A 13,692-nucleotide genomic window follows, 5' to 3' on the forward strand; every position below is an offset into this window, starting at 1 on the left:
TGGCCGGCATCACTTTCCGAGAGCCAAGTCTCCCCCGTGTTTTCTCTACTCTGAATTTGCCAAGTCTGTATTTAAGACTTATTAAAAAAAAACTCAGTAGCTGATAAGACTTTTAGGGAGCCTTCACTCAAGGAAAACAAGGGCTGACTAAAGCCATTCTAATGGAAGAAAGATTTTAAAAAGAAAGAAAAAAAAAAAAGAACAGCATTTACTGGGCATTTTATATGAGTGACCTCACTTAAGGATCTCAGTGCCCCCTGAAGTGGATAAAATGTTTTCCCTAACAGAGACGGATACTGGGGCACAAAAGATGACAAGTACCTTGCCTGCAGTCATGGAGATTGTCAGTGGTACTTCTTGGGGGTCTGGCTCCAGTATCCTGCTCTGTATCACTGCGGAGCCCAAACCCACATGTGGTTGTGAGCGACACCGGAAGTGTGTAGCTGGGGATAAGGCCAAGCTTTGAAAGCAGGCAGCCTTGAGTTCAGGTCACAGCCCTGCCCTTTAGGGGCTGCGGGAACCTCTCGGACTTGAGTTTCCTCGTGTATCAGTCCGCTGGGGCATCACCCACCGCTCTCTTGTGCTATCACCGGAGGGTTCTTTGTGGAGGGACCAGGCACGGTGCTTGACTCACCCACTTAAGAGTGAGATAGAACCCAGTTCAGCGTGAGAAGGACATTTTGCTGCCCTTTCTGGTCACACTGAACTTGCAGGTGCCCTCAGCGTGGGATCGTGCCCTTCTTGGGTCAGCCTGGGGCTACGGGGGTGAGGGGCAGGGCCAGGGCCACAGGAGGGGTGCTGTGGATGGGGAAGGGGCATGTTTGGGGATCCAGAGGGACTGAGCCCCGTGAGTAGGAGTCCGGGAAGCTGAGTCTTGACTGATGGCATCACCATCCTGGGGTGGGCAGCTGGAGCGTCCCTCTGTGTCTGGACGCTCCTCGGTCCCCAGTGGAGGTATTCCCTCTGCCTCAGGAGGTCAGAAACCCTCGTGAGCCTGCCGGCCCTGCTGCTTAGGCACTGTGAGCCCCTGGGTGAGGCGGCTAGGAGGGCTGGACTCGAGTGGGTGTGGGTGGCATATTTTCCTTTCTTTCAGTGGTGCAAGAAGATAGGAGATGAATAGTTTTTGCTTGGAGGTTTATTTGGTGATTTTTCTTTGCAAAATCTTGAAGGAATTCAGTGTCTGGGTGTTTGTAAAGGACAGTGACAGGACCTTTTGCAGTAGACCTCCATACAAAAATCGGATAACTGAAGTCCCAGGAGATCAAGGGGCTTGGTGATACTTGCAGTGTTCAGTGAATTCTCCTCTAATTATTATTTAGTGCATTAGGTTGAAATAGAAAATTAGAATTGGAGCAGCTATTATTTTTCTTTTTAAAAAAAAAAGAAATAAAGACATCTTTACCACTACCATTTATTAAACACTAAGTGCTTAGCTCTGGCTCATTTAATCCACAAAGCAGTCTTCCTCTAGGGTAGGTACAGACTGCAGCTCCTCTTTACTGATGAAGAAACTGAAGCTCAGATAGGTTAAGAACCCAGACTAAGTAAGAGCACACAGCTGTGAAGCAGCACCGCTGGGCATTTCAGCCAGCCCCACCCATTTCAAGTTGGATCATAACTTGCTAACAAAACTAGTGCAGGAAATAAATAAACCTACAAATATAAAACAGAAAGGGAAAGAGAGGCTAAGAAGTGGATATATTGGTGCGAGGGTTTGGGAAGCTGTGGAGTGACCCGCTTTAGGTACGGCTGTATGCAGGGGTTCCAATGACGTCATGTCTCCATCTCTCTGCGCTGCTTTTTCTCTGTGTAAGCCTTATGCCCTGTCTGTCTCTATGGGGAGGTCAAGTGTTGCTCAGCCGCTCTCAGGGCCCAATCTGCCAGCTTGGCATCAACAGAAGCCAAGCTTCCCCTTCCCTGTGGTTCTAGCGGAAGTCTCAGGATTAGATCTCACGGGACCAACTGGGTCGTGTGCTCTTTTTGCGCCAATGGCCGCGGTACGGATTCCTCCGACTGGTCGAGCCTGGGAAGGCAAAGTGTGGAGTCAGCCCCGTGAGAGTAAAGGAGGGGGCCCAGAGGAGAGTCGAGGCGAAACGTCCAGACAGGGAGGTGGATCTCCGGGCCGGGAAACCGCAGGCGTCCACCTCGACAGCCGGAGGGCGCCGCATTTGGAGCTCAGCCCCTCACGGTGGAAGCGGCCTCTCTGATGCTCCGTGCCTGGCTGTGATCCCGGCGCTGCCTGGTGACCTACTGTGTGCAGGTGTCTGTCCGGTCAGAGATTTCTACTCTGGGGTGTGCAAACCCGGAAACTGTATGAACACTCTGTACTTGCCGTATGGAGAGGGTATCCTCCCTTCTCCTCAGGACCCATAAAGGGTCCACAGCCCAAACACTCCAGTACGGTAGGTGTTCTTCACTGTGGTTTTAAATAAATCTTTCACCAAGTTTATAAACGAAACACCCTGCAAGGTGCTGGGATACAAAGATGACTACAGTACAGTCCCCCACCCTCCACACGCTCAGAAATGAAATGGTGTCTCCTAATTTCTAACCCAGTGAGTCTTCTAATAATAATAACAACCCCTAATAGTAATCATAGTGAGCACTTATTGGGCACCTACTGTATTCCGGACTGGCACTGTCCAGTGTGAACAACTAGTCCCATGTGCCTATTTACATTTAAATCAAGTAACATTAAATTTAAAATACTGTTCCTCAGCCTCACTGGGTACCTTTCGTACTCAATAGCCCCACATGGCAACTATACTGTATTGGACAACGCAGGGATGGAGCATGTCCAGAAAGTTCTATCATGTTCTAGACAGCATGCTAAGTGCTTTATATCCATTGACGTATGTAATCTTTAAAAAATCCTTAATGAACAGGACCTACCCCTGAGGCAGGGAGGTTGTTGTCGAGTCACTAAGTCACATCCAACTCTTTGCGACCCCATGGACTGCAGCATGCCAGGCTCCTCTGTCCTCCGTCTTCAGAGTTTGCTCAAATTCATGTCCACTGAGTCAGTGATGCTATCTAACCATCTCATGCTCTGCCACCCCTTTCTCCCTTTGCTTTCAGTCTTTCCCAGCATCGAGGTCCTTTCCATTGAGTGGACTCTTCACATCAGGTGGATAAAGTATTGGAGCTTCAGCTTCAGCATCAGTCCTTCCAATGATATTATGCAGGGTTGATTTCCTTTAGGATTGACTGGTTTGATCTTACTGTCCAAGGGACTGTCAAGAGTCTTCTCCAGCACCACAGCCTGAAGGCATCGATTTTTTGGCACTCAGCCTTCTTTATGGCCCAGGGCTTACATCCGTACATGACCCCTGGAAAAGCCATAGCTTTGACTATTTAGGTCCTATTTATCATCCCATTTTACAGATGAGTAAACCAAAGCACAGAGGAAGTGAAGTGACTTGCCCAAGGTCACAGAGGTGGTAAAAACCAGGATTCTAAGCCAACCCTTAAACACAGTATCTCACTGCTTTTCCTCCTAAGGTTTGCTGGAGGTGGCTGGTCCATTTTCTGGTCCACACTGTGTGTGAACCATCTGGGAATTCCATTTCTTACTTTCCTGTGGCCCCTACACCCCCGAATTTCAGGCTGCCTTCCAGAGAATCTCAGCACCGTCTGGAGTCTGTGCGCAGCTTCCTCATCCACGAGGCCCGAGGGTCTGCAGAAACAGGGAGTGTTGCCAGGGGAGCTGCCACACGAAGTGGGCAGGGCACCCGGGAGAAAGCTGGCGGGGGTCCAGGGTGTGAGCTCAGGATGTGAAACACTAGGGCCCTTTCCCCTGGGGACGGGAGGCAGTTGGGCAGCTGTCTTTAAGGCTCCTCCATCTCCATCATTGACTGGGTATAGGAGTATTGGCTGAAAGGACATTTTCCCCAAGGTGCCGCCTGGCAAGTGCTCTTAGCATCAGGCACTGGGGGAGGCTTCTTGTCAGGCACTGGGGGGCACCCATGCAGGGCTTCCGGTTGGTGGGAACCCCATTCTCGGCCCCAGAACACCTCTCCTTCCTGGCTAGCTGGCTGGCCAGTCCTCCGACTCTTGAGAAAGAATGCAGGTTTCCTATTTATATGCACTATTTATAGCACACCAGTAAACCATTAACTGGGGCTGGGCTGGCAGCAGGTCGGGAGAGGTGTCTGCTTCTCCTGCAAGCCCCAAAGCCACCTTTAGGGTCGTTAAGAGAGGAGCCCCTCCCTGAGTCTGAAGACTCACATTCGACTGTCTCATCATCTGTTTGTCTGCTCACTCCCATCACACGGATGGGCTGGCAGAAGGATGCCCCTGGGGCTTTGCCTTCCTTACCTGTGGATGTGGCAGGCAGGATGGGAGGATGTGGGCGGGGAGGGTGAGGTAGGTCAGTCCCGGAACTGCAGGTGAGAGAGAGTCCAGAAAAGGAAGCCTTGATCCGTTCCCCGTGGTCGCCAAGGTCCTAGCTGAGGTCTTCAGACCCCAGCTCTGCGAGACCCCGATGGCCCCCTGTGGCCCATGCAGACTGAGGGTGTGGAGGAGTGCCTTAGCATGTCTGCCCAAAAGCTGGAACCCCTGCCAACATCCTCCATGGGCAGCAGACTGAGGGAAAGACATTTTTTTAAAAAACAGACTTTATTTTTAAAAGCAGTTTTAGGTTCACTGTAAAAATTAAGTGGAAAGTACAGAGATTTCCCTTATATCCCCCACCCCCACTTCCCTTGTGGGCTTCCCCTGTGGCTCAGCTGGTAAAAAAATCCGCCTGCAATGCGGGAGACCTGGGTTTGATCCCTGGATTGGGAAGATCCCCTGGAGAATGGATAGGCTGCCCAGTCCAGTATTCTGGCCTGGAAAATTCTATGGGCTCTATAGTCCATGGGGTGGCAAAGAGTCGGACACGACTGAGCAACTTTCACTTTCCCCACCCCCGCACATGGACAGTCTCCCCTATTATGGACCCTGCACCACCAAAGTGGGGCATTTGCTAACAATGGGTGAACCTACATGAACGCAACATTGTCACCCTGAGTTCAGAGTTACATTAGGCTTCCCTCTTGGTGATGTACATTCTGTGGGTCTGGACCAATGCATAAGGACAGGTATCCACCATTAGAGTATCACACAGAATACTCTCGTGCATGCGAGCTAAGTCTCTTCAATCGTGTCCAGCTCTGCGACCCTTTGGACTGCAGCCCGCCAGGCTCTTCTCTGCCTATAGGATGCTCCAGGCAAGACTATTGGAGTGGGTTGCCGTGCCCTCCTCCAGGGGATCTTCCCGACCCAGGGATCAAACCCCACATCTCTTATGTCTCTTGCACTGGCCGATGGGTTCTTCACCACTGAGCCACCTGGGAAGAATACTCTCAGGACCGTAAAAACTGTCCATGCCCTGCCTGCTCATCTCTCTCCCCTCAATCCCTGGCAACCGCCGATCCTCTTACTGTCTCCATAGTCTTGCCTTTTCCTGCTGCGGCTGCTAAGTTGCTTCAGTCGTGTCCAACTCTGTGTGACCCCATGGACTGCAGCCCACCAGGCTCCCCCGTCCCTGGGACTCTCCAGGCAAGAACACTGGAGTGGGTTGCCATTTCCTTCTCCAATGCATGAAAGTGAAAAGCGAAAGGGAAGTCGCTCAGTCGCGTCCGATTCTTCGCGACCCCATGAACTGCAGCCCACCAGGCTCCTCCGCCCATGGGATTCTCCAGGCAAGAGCACTGGAGTGGGGCGCCATCGCCTTCTCCGAGAACGTCCTACAGGTGGACTCATACCGCATGTTGCCTTTTCAGATTGGCTTCCTTCATTTACTAATAAGCATTTCAGCCTGGACGTTTCTTTTCGTGACTGTGATTCACCTTGGGGAACCGATGAGGGGCAGAGCGAGGGAACTAGGATGTAAGCTGGGAGAGGTGAGTGATGGAAGATGAAAGATGACGGCTGAGGCAGAGGTGGAGCTGGCAGGCGCTGCAGGACCGCGGCTGTGCCAGTGACGCTGGGCTGCACCGGGCTGAGGGAGCAGGTGCCTTGTCCAGCTGGCTGCTGGGGTCCCCACCGTGACCTGGGACTGCAGGGCAGGAGACCTTGGACTCAGATCCCAGCCTCTTCACAGGCCCAGCGATCTTTGTCCCTCCCAGGTCCACCGCTTCCTTAGGAAAATGAGAATAATAACAATAATACCTGCATTATTGTGAATCTCTGGGCTCACTTTCGTAAAGCGCCTACCCAGCGTGCAGGAAGCATCTGTATGTGTCTATTGAATCAATGGATGCGTCTACTGCGTGCCAGGCTCGGTACAGGGCAGACAGTCATGGGTTTGAACCTCTGCCCTGCCATTTGAAAACCTTGGGCTCTTGGGAAGTCGTTTAGTCTCAACGAGACTCAGTTTCCTCATCTGTAACATGGGGAGAGTGATTGTGCCCATTTTTCCGAATTACCACAAGGACTGGATGAGATAAACAGTGCCAGGCGCAGTGAGGCCCTTATAAGTAAGTGCCGGTTGTTCTTACATAAAACAGATGCGTGCAGCACCTGCTGTGTGGCTGCCGCTCTGTTCAGTGCTCTGTGCTGAGTTGTCTAAGTGTTTATGTGTATTTTGGATGTTAACCCCTTATCAGTCATATCATTTGCATATATTTTCTCCTACTCTGTTTAGATTGTCTTTTTTGTCCTGTCGATGGTTTCCCTTGCTGTACAAAAAGCTTTCAAGTTTAATTAGGCCCCGTTTGTTTATTTTTGCTTTTATTTCTTTTGCCTTCAGAGGCAGAGCCAAGAGATACTGCTATGGAACGTATTATCTTATGCCCGAGAGGCAATACCAACACAAATAGTAATGTAACACTAATATGACTAGAACTCGCTGTACGGATGGGAATGCTGAGGCTCAGAGAAGGGACACGGTTTGCCCAAGATCACGAGTGTGTTAGCTGGGATCTGAATCCTGGAAGTTCAATTCCAGAGCTCACGGCTGGGCCGTGGGTGTTATTCTGTGTGTGTGAGTTCTCAGTCGTATCTGACTCCTGGCGACCCCTGTGGCCCACCAGGCTCCTCTGTCCATGGAGTTTCCCAGGCAAGAATACTGGAGTGGCTTGCCCTTGCCTCCTCTGGGGGATCTTCCCGACCCAGGGATCGAACCCGCCTCTCTTGCGTCTCCTGCACTGACAGGCGGGTTCTTTACCTGGAACAGGTGGGGGTGGGCAGAGCATCACAGCAACTTGAGGGCATCTCAGGAGGGAGTGAGACGCTCACGTTACCTGGTTCCAAGTCTGAGCATCTGGCTGGTTTTCCAGAGCTGGAGATGGAGGTAGGAGGAAGGGTGTCAGGTGGAGAGGACTACGGAAGTCAAGGTCAGCTGGTGGGAGTCACGTGAGTCACCCGGAAGGAGTGCTTGTGTGCCTGGGAAGGGACAGGATTTGGCTGGAAAGGAAGGTGGGGGCCACATGGAAGCGGTCACGATTTGCAGGGCGGTCCCATCCAGGTCCAGCCCCCACGTCTGTGTCTGTGCTTTGGAGCTTCCCAAAATATTCCTGTCCCCTCCCCATCCCCCACTGATCAGGCCGGTTCCAGCCCCTCCCACCTCTCACCTCCTGTGTGCCTCACCCATAACAAGTTGAAAAATGCAGAGCCGCCAGCTATTTCCGTGCAGTGCTTTTCCCTGCCACACCATCCGTACATCTGTTCCTTCTTTGAGCTCCAGGGCGCCTCTGTGGGGGCAGTAGCAGAAGGAAGCTTTTCCCCTCTGCTTTCCAGTTGGTGAATCCGAAACCCAGAGTTCATTTCTACTTGTACTTCAGAACTTGAGCATCACTTCCTCCAGGAAGCCCTCGCTGATCTCCCCACCTCCCCAGTTTCCTTGCTATTTGTTCTCATAGAACCAAGTTTTTTCACTGCAGAGAATTGGTCTCACTTCACACTGGTTGGTGTGATTTAGTTAACGTCTTTCCACTCAGCTGGACTGTGACCTCCATGAGGACAGAGACTGAATCTGCTCGCCGCCTGATGCCAGATGCCTAGGAGGTGCCCTATGAATGTTGAGTGAACGAGTGCGTTTTGGTTCATGTGATCCATGAGGGGAAGGCAGGTGTCAGCGGAATGTGGAAGAGGCGCACTTATCCCTGCTTGGGATATGGAGAGTCCAGGAAGGCTCCCAGGAGGAGGGGACACCTGAGCTGAAGCCCAAGTTGCAGTTAGCAAGCTGGAGTGTGCATGGAGGGGCATCTGGCAGAAGGCACCATGTGGGCAAACCGTGGAGGTGAGCCCATCGGGTGGCCTTTGGGGACCCACATCCAGGAGTCAGTTGTTCCAGGCAGGATTTACAGTGTCTGCATCTTGCTCTCAGCATCCGGAGTGCCTGCAGAGGGGCCCAGCCCATCCACCACTCACCCCCTCACCCCAGTCATCCTTGAGGGGGACTCTGTGTCACTCCCCTCTATTCCCCACTTTCGCCACATGCTGAGAGTTATTTTTAAAACCACCTTGAAGGCCCTCCAGGCATCCTAATTTAGCGGTCCTCTCCACTGTGAGTTTCTTGCAGAGTTAAGAGTCAGGCTGCTTGGGGGCCTTTATCTCAGAAGCTGATGCTGCCTCAGCATTAGTCACCCGCCTGCATGGCCAGGCACCAACCCCCTGAGACCCCAGCTGGGGTGGGAATGCTCCTCGCTGGCCTCCGAGGAGCAGGTGGCAGCTCCAGGGGTGTTTATTTTGGCCTCCTATGGGCCACAGGCACTGCGCTGGGTGCTGTAAACCGGGGGTCCCTGTTGGCTCTTGAGCTGAGAGGGCTTTCTACATTACAAAGAGCTGTAAAAACAAGAGACTCACTTAGACCATAGGTGGCTGAAAAGAGGTTTGCCAGATTTAGCAAATGAAAATTCAGAACGCCCAATTCAATTTGGATTTCAGGGAAAGATTAACGTTTTAGTAAAAACATGCACCATGTACTCTTTAGGACATACTTATGCTAAATATACATTTATCTGAAACTTACATTTCACTGGGCAGCCTGTGTTTTACGTGGCAGCCTTGTCCCAAAGCCTGAAACATTTGCTGTCTGACTCATTATAGAAGAAGTTTGTCACCCCCAGACTTACACAAGAGCAAACACGATCCATCAAAAGGGCTTAGGACACTGCCTGGAACCCAGTTCCATAAGCACTGGATACTGGTATTAGTGTTAATATAATCAGAGTGATCACCAAATATATATCGAACTGCTTGTCCAGTCACTGTCCTAGGGGCTCAAGGTTTACTTGAGCAGGTAAATCCACAGATGTGTAGTGACGATCAGGCCCTGATGAGTTCTAAGGTGCCACATACGACACTCTGTTTTAGGGCAGTTCTGAGCGCTGTGCCTGTTTTGTCTTTGGAGTCTCCCCATAGCCCTGTGAGGTGGTGCAAAACATCATCCCCATTTCACAGGTGAGGAAACTGAGGCCTAGGATTCCCCCAGCTAACAGCAGAGCTGGCGTTTGACCGCAGCCTGGTGGCTCCAAGCCCATGTTCTTACGTCACTAAAGTGCCTCCCTTTACACCGTGGCAACTGTGTGCTGGGTCCCACTTAAAGGCCCCCTGCCTGTATCTTCCACAGCCCTTAATGACAGTCCCGCATACTGGGCCAAGTGATTCCCACCAGGCGCTTGGAGGCGGTGGACACAGCACAGCATGGGGAGGCAGGGAGGAGGAGCAGGTGTTCTGAAGCCTGGCAGGGCTCCAGGTGGGCAGCGTGAGAGTACCTGGGTGTGGGCAGGTGGCAGGTGTGAGGAGGAGAGAGACAGGATGGCCTGGGGGGCCCCCCAGGAGCCCCCCTTCCAGCTGTGCAGACTGGCCTGGATTTCCCTGCCTCCCTTCAGAGATGAATCCTCCTTTTATGCTGTTTAAATATTTGCAGGTGGAGGGAGGTTTGGGTGAAGGAGGGCGGGGCATTTTTCTGAGTGGTTGCAGGGTGAGGCCATAGGAGCAGGGGCAGCTGCTCCAGGTCTGATGTGGGGGAGGGGTGGGGCCAGGCCACAGCCAGAGCAAGTTGAGGTTGCTCGCCCGAATAGAGCTGAAAGGGCCTCCTAGTTCCTGCACATTCGCTGAGTAACTAACCCTCATGAAAATCCACCCCAGGCCAGGCAGTGAACCTGACCGTCACTGTTATCTCAAGAGTCACTACTGTTTGTAGAATCCCTATATGTGCTAGGCACTGTGTCCACAATCTCATTCAAGCCTCGCGTTGGCCCTGTGAGGTGGGGGTGCTAAGACCCCCACACACACCGTTTTCCAGATGGGGAAGCTTGTCCAGCATCAGGCGGGCAGTGAGTGACCAAGGGCTTGGCCCCAGGTCAGTGACTCCACCTCCCAAGCTCTTAGCCTCTCTCACCTGCCTCCCGACATCCTATCCTTAGATCTGAGAAGCTGGTTCCAAAAGGAGCAAGCTCCCCATCATTGGAGGAATGCAAGCTGACGTTGGAGGACTCCTGAGAATGGAAATGGAGAGGGATTGCAGCTTCCTGACCACTGTGACCTTTGAGGTCCCCCCCCGCCTCTGAAGGGTCCCCGCAGTGGTTAACAGAGTCACATCCGGGTGAGCCAGGTCTTCTGACTCCTAGTTCAACGCCTGTTTCCAGCCCCAAGTTGGGAGACATCGAGGAGTCCCGCCTCACAGATTTCTCAGCACCTGACCCACGACTGGGCAAGGCTGGAGGCAGGGCTCCAGGACAGGCTGTCAGGCAGACCTGGGTTCAAGTCCTGGCTGTGTGACCTTCAGGCAGGTCATATAAATTCTCCATGCCTCACTTCATCCATCTTTAAAGTAGGGGATAATAATGGTCTATTGAACTCCGGGAGTTGGTGATGGACAGGGAGACTTGGCGTGCTGCGATTCATGGTGTCGCAAAGAGTCGGACACGACTGAGCAACTGAACTGAACTGAACAGATTAAATCAGACTTACTATACAGCTCACCTGGCACTTAGTAGGTACTGTTAGTAAATATTCTGTTTATAACAAAAGCAGAATAATAAAACAAAAGGAAAATAACAAAAGCATTTGCTTCACAATGGCCTCTGGCTTCTGCAGAGAGGGACAAAGTATTATTAGAACAAAGGCCCTGGGTCTGTCCAGGCACTCCCCTAGGGGCTCAAGGTTTCCTTGGGAGAGATGAACACTGAACAGTTTCACGTAGTGATGATCCACAGATCCACAGATGTGTAGTGATGATCAGGCCCTGGGTCTGAATCCTGTCACCTCTTCATGGCCCGGGTCAGATTAGCTAATTCTGTGTGTATCAGTTTCCCCATCTATATATAAAATGGGAATAACTTGGGAAATGGCCTCCTTAAGGTTGTGTTTACAAAAACAGTCCCCAGAACATAGCAAGCACCCCCCAAAAAAGTGAGAGTACGCTTTAGTGCCATAAAGCTCCTACTGTGTGTTGGCCCAGGCTGCCCCTTCACCAGCAATGTCCCATTTAATCCTCAGCGCAGCCCTGCAGGGTGACAGGTTCCACTTCACAGTTGAGGACGCTGAAGTGGCAGCAGGGGGGTGACCTGACCGTGCCCACACAGGACACTGGTGGCTGAGCCGGGGTGGGAACACAGGTTTGTGCGGCTCCAGAACAGCGCCAACCACAGCCACAGCCTCCGTGCCGCCAAGACAGGGCATGACTCCTGGGCCCGGGCTTGGGAAGTCACACTGGATGCCAGGATGCCACCCTGCCACCCACACTGTCTCCACACCACCCCGTGGTCCTTCTGAGCTGTCTCCTTCCAAAGTGGACCACACTCAAGACCATGTCTGGCAGCCTGAGAGGAGGAAGGTGGTTAAGAGTTTGAGAGGCTCTCTGTGGCTGCCAGGCCCTCTTTCCCCGCCCGCAGTGCTGGTCAGTCTTTGGGGATGGTCTCCGCCAACTCATGCAGGAGTGGGCAGCAGCTTCTGTCTTCCCACCGCAAGACCATGCCCCCTTCTGCAGGATTCTCAGTGGCCTTCTTGGGCAGGCTCCCACGGCATTGCCTTTTCATTTCCTCCCTGGCCTCCGGCTGTCGGCCTGCTATTAACTTCTGGGGAGACGCTCTAGCCCACAGCTGGGAGCCAGCGGAAGTGGGGAGGGGTCTTTACTCACCAGAACCCCTCCTTCAGGCTGAGAACACCTCGGCGCTGCGTTCTCCCCTCCAGCCCCCCCGCCCTGGATCCATGCCCAGGGCTCCTCCCTGCAGCCAGCTTCCTGACTGTGTGACCTCAAGACCTGAGTTTCAGGATCCACAGCTGCACGCAAACAGTCTTCTCTGCTCCGCAGATTTTGAACTTGAGACAGGGCATGTGTGCAGTCAGGGTGCCGATAGGAAGCAGATGGCTCCCCCAAACCGAGGACATTAAGATGAATTTAATAAAAGGCTGTTGTCTACGAGGGAAGGATGCTGAGAGACCACAGGAAGCGTGCAGCACTCTGTGATATTAACATTGGGGAGCCAGGAGCCACCACTGCCCCCAGCCTGACCAGGGTGTGAGAAAGGCATTCCCAGGAGGAGCTTGCTGTGTGGGGAGGGTCCCTGGACACAGCCGTGACTGCCGCATCTCCTCCTTGAGGATTTGGGGACAGTTCCCTGTTTTATATCCTCCCCCACCCTTCCCTACTCTCTCCCACCCTCCGTCTCCATCTCCTTAGCTCCTCTGTGCAGTATGAGCGTGAAGAAGATCGCTTGGGGGTCTTGATATCCACCCCAGGGTTTCTGATTCAGTAGGTCCAGGGTGAGGCCGAGCGTTTGTATCTGTAACCAGTTCTCAGCTGGCACTGGTGCCTCTCGGCCCCTCCTGGAGCAGCTCTGCCAGTCCCCACTGCATGTACCTGGTGCCTCTCTTAGGGTGTGGCTCTTAGGACTAAGGGCCCCTCCAGCCCAGGACTGTCTGACTACATCTCCTCGGCTCTCCCTACCTCGAGCTCAGTACCCAAGGGCTGATTCTCCTGCCTTCTGCCCAGATGAGTTCCCCTGCGTTTATATCATTTGCAACTTGTCCCTGGAGATTGCTATCCAGACGCGTTGATGGGAGGTCAGCGCTAAGATGGAGGTCAGGATGCAGGAGGTTTACAGGGGTCCGCTCTTGGGGTCAGCTCCAGGGGAGGTGAGGAGGAGCAGCGGGAATGGGTGGAGGGAGAAGTTGGGCCCTGAGCTGGGCTCCGCGGAAGCCCCTGGCAGCCCCCACCATCCCCGTGGGGAACTGGGAGTGCCCCGTGACCTGTCCCGTGTGAGGGCAAGGATGCTGGATCTTCACAGCCACATCATTCCCTGTATGGCACCCCACCCCCGACCTCGGGAAGGAGCGAGACTTTGGAGGGGTATCTGTGCAGCTGAGGTGACCCTGTTCTGAGGGGCCAGCAGCTCTCCCAGCCTCCAGTCCTCATGGGATCCAAGTGGTGCCTTGTGGCAGCTGCCACATCATCAGAACCTTCTCACGGCCCACCCCTCTCCCTGCCCTCCTCTCTCTGTCCCTGAGGCCCATGGCCCCTGCACTCCACACTCTTCCTTCCTCTCCAGCCCCAAACCAGAAAGCCCTCTAGCTAGCACTCAAGTGCACAGAGCAACCCCCGCCCCCAGTTTTTTTGCCCCCAGAGCAAAACACCTGCCCACGGTTTTGCCACCAGCAGACCTCTGAATCTTCATTTTGCTTGGCCAGGCCCTCCTGCAGCTCCAAGAAGTAAAAGCACCCCCCACCAAGGCCCCACCCCGCTTGCACTTCATCGGTATT

The 13,692-nt window shown here is 53.2% G+C and overlaps 1 protein-coding gene and 1 long non-coding RNA gene across 5 annotated transcripts in view; one reads left to right on the forward strand and one right to left on the reverse strand.

Moving 5' to 3' along the window:
- The window catches only part of SGSM1 (small G protein signaling modulator 1), a 74,795-nt gene that overhangs the window by 6,849 nt on the left and 54,254 nt on the right, over nucleotides 1–13,692 (forward strand). The gene's annotated exons all lie outside the window — the stretch shown is intronic.
- On the reverse strand, nucleotides 4,599–7,678 carry LOC138422788 (uncharacterized). The gene is made up of 3 exons (XR_011250014.1): nucleotides 7,573–7,678; nucleotides 7,227–7,389; nucleotides 4,599–6,122 (listed from the first exon to the last, which is right to left on the reverse strand). It is a non-coding gene; the product is annotated as an uncharacterized lncRNA (long non-coding RNA).

This window comes from Ovis canadensis, chromosome 17, assembly GCF_042477335.2.
Source record: "Ovis canadensis isolate MfBH-ARS-UI-01 breed Bighorn chromosome 17, ARS-UI_OviCan_v2, whole genome shotgun sequence".
Taxonomy (NCBI): domain Eukaryota; kingdom Metazoa; phylum Chordata; class Mammalia; order Artiodactyla; family Bovidae; genus Ovis; species Ovis canadensis.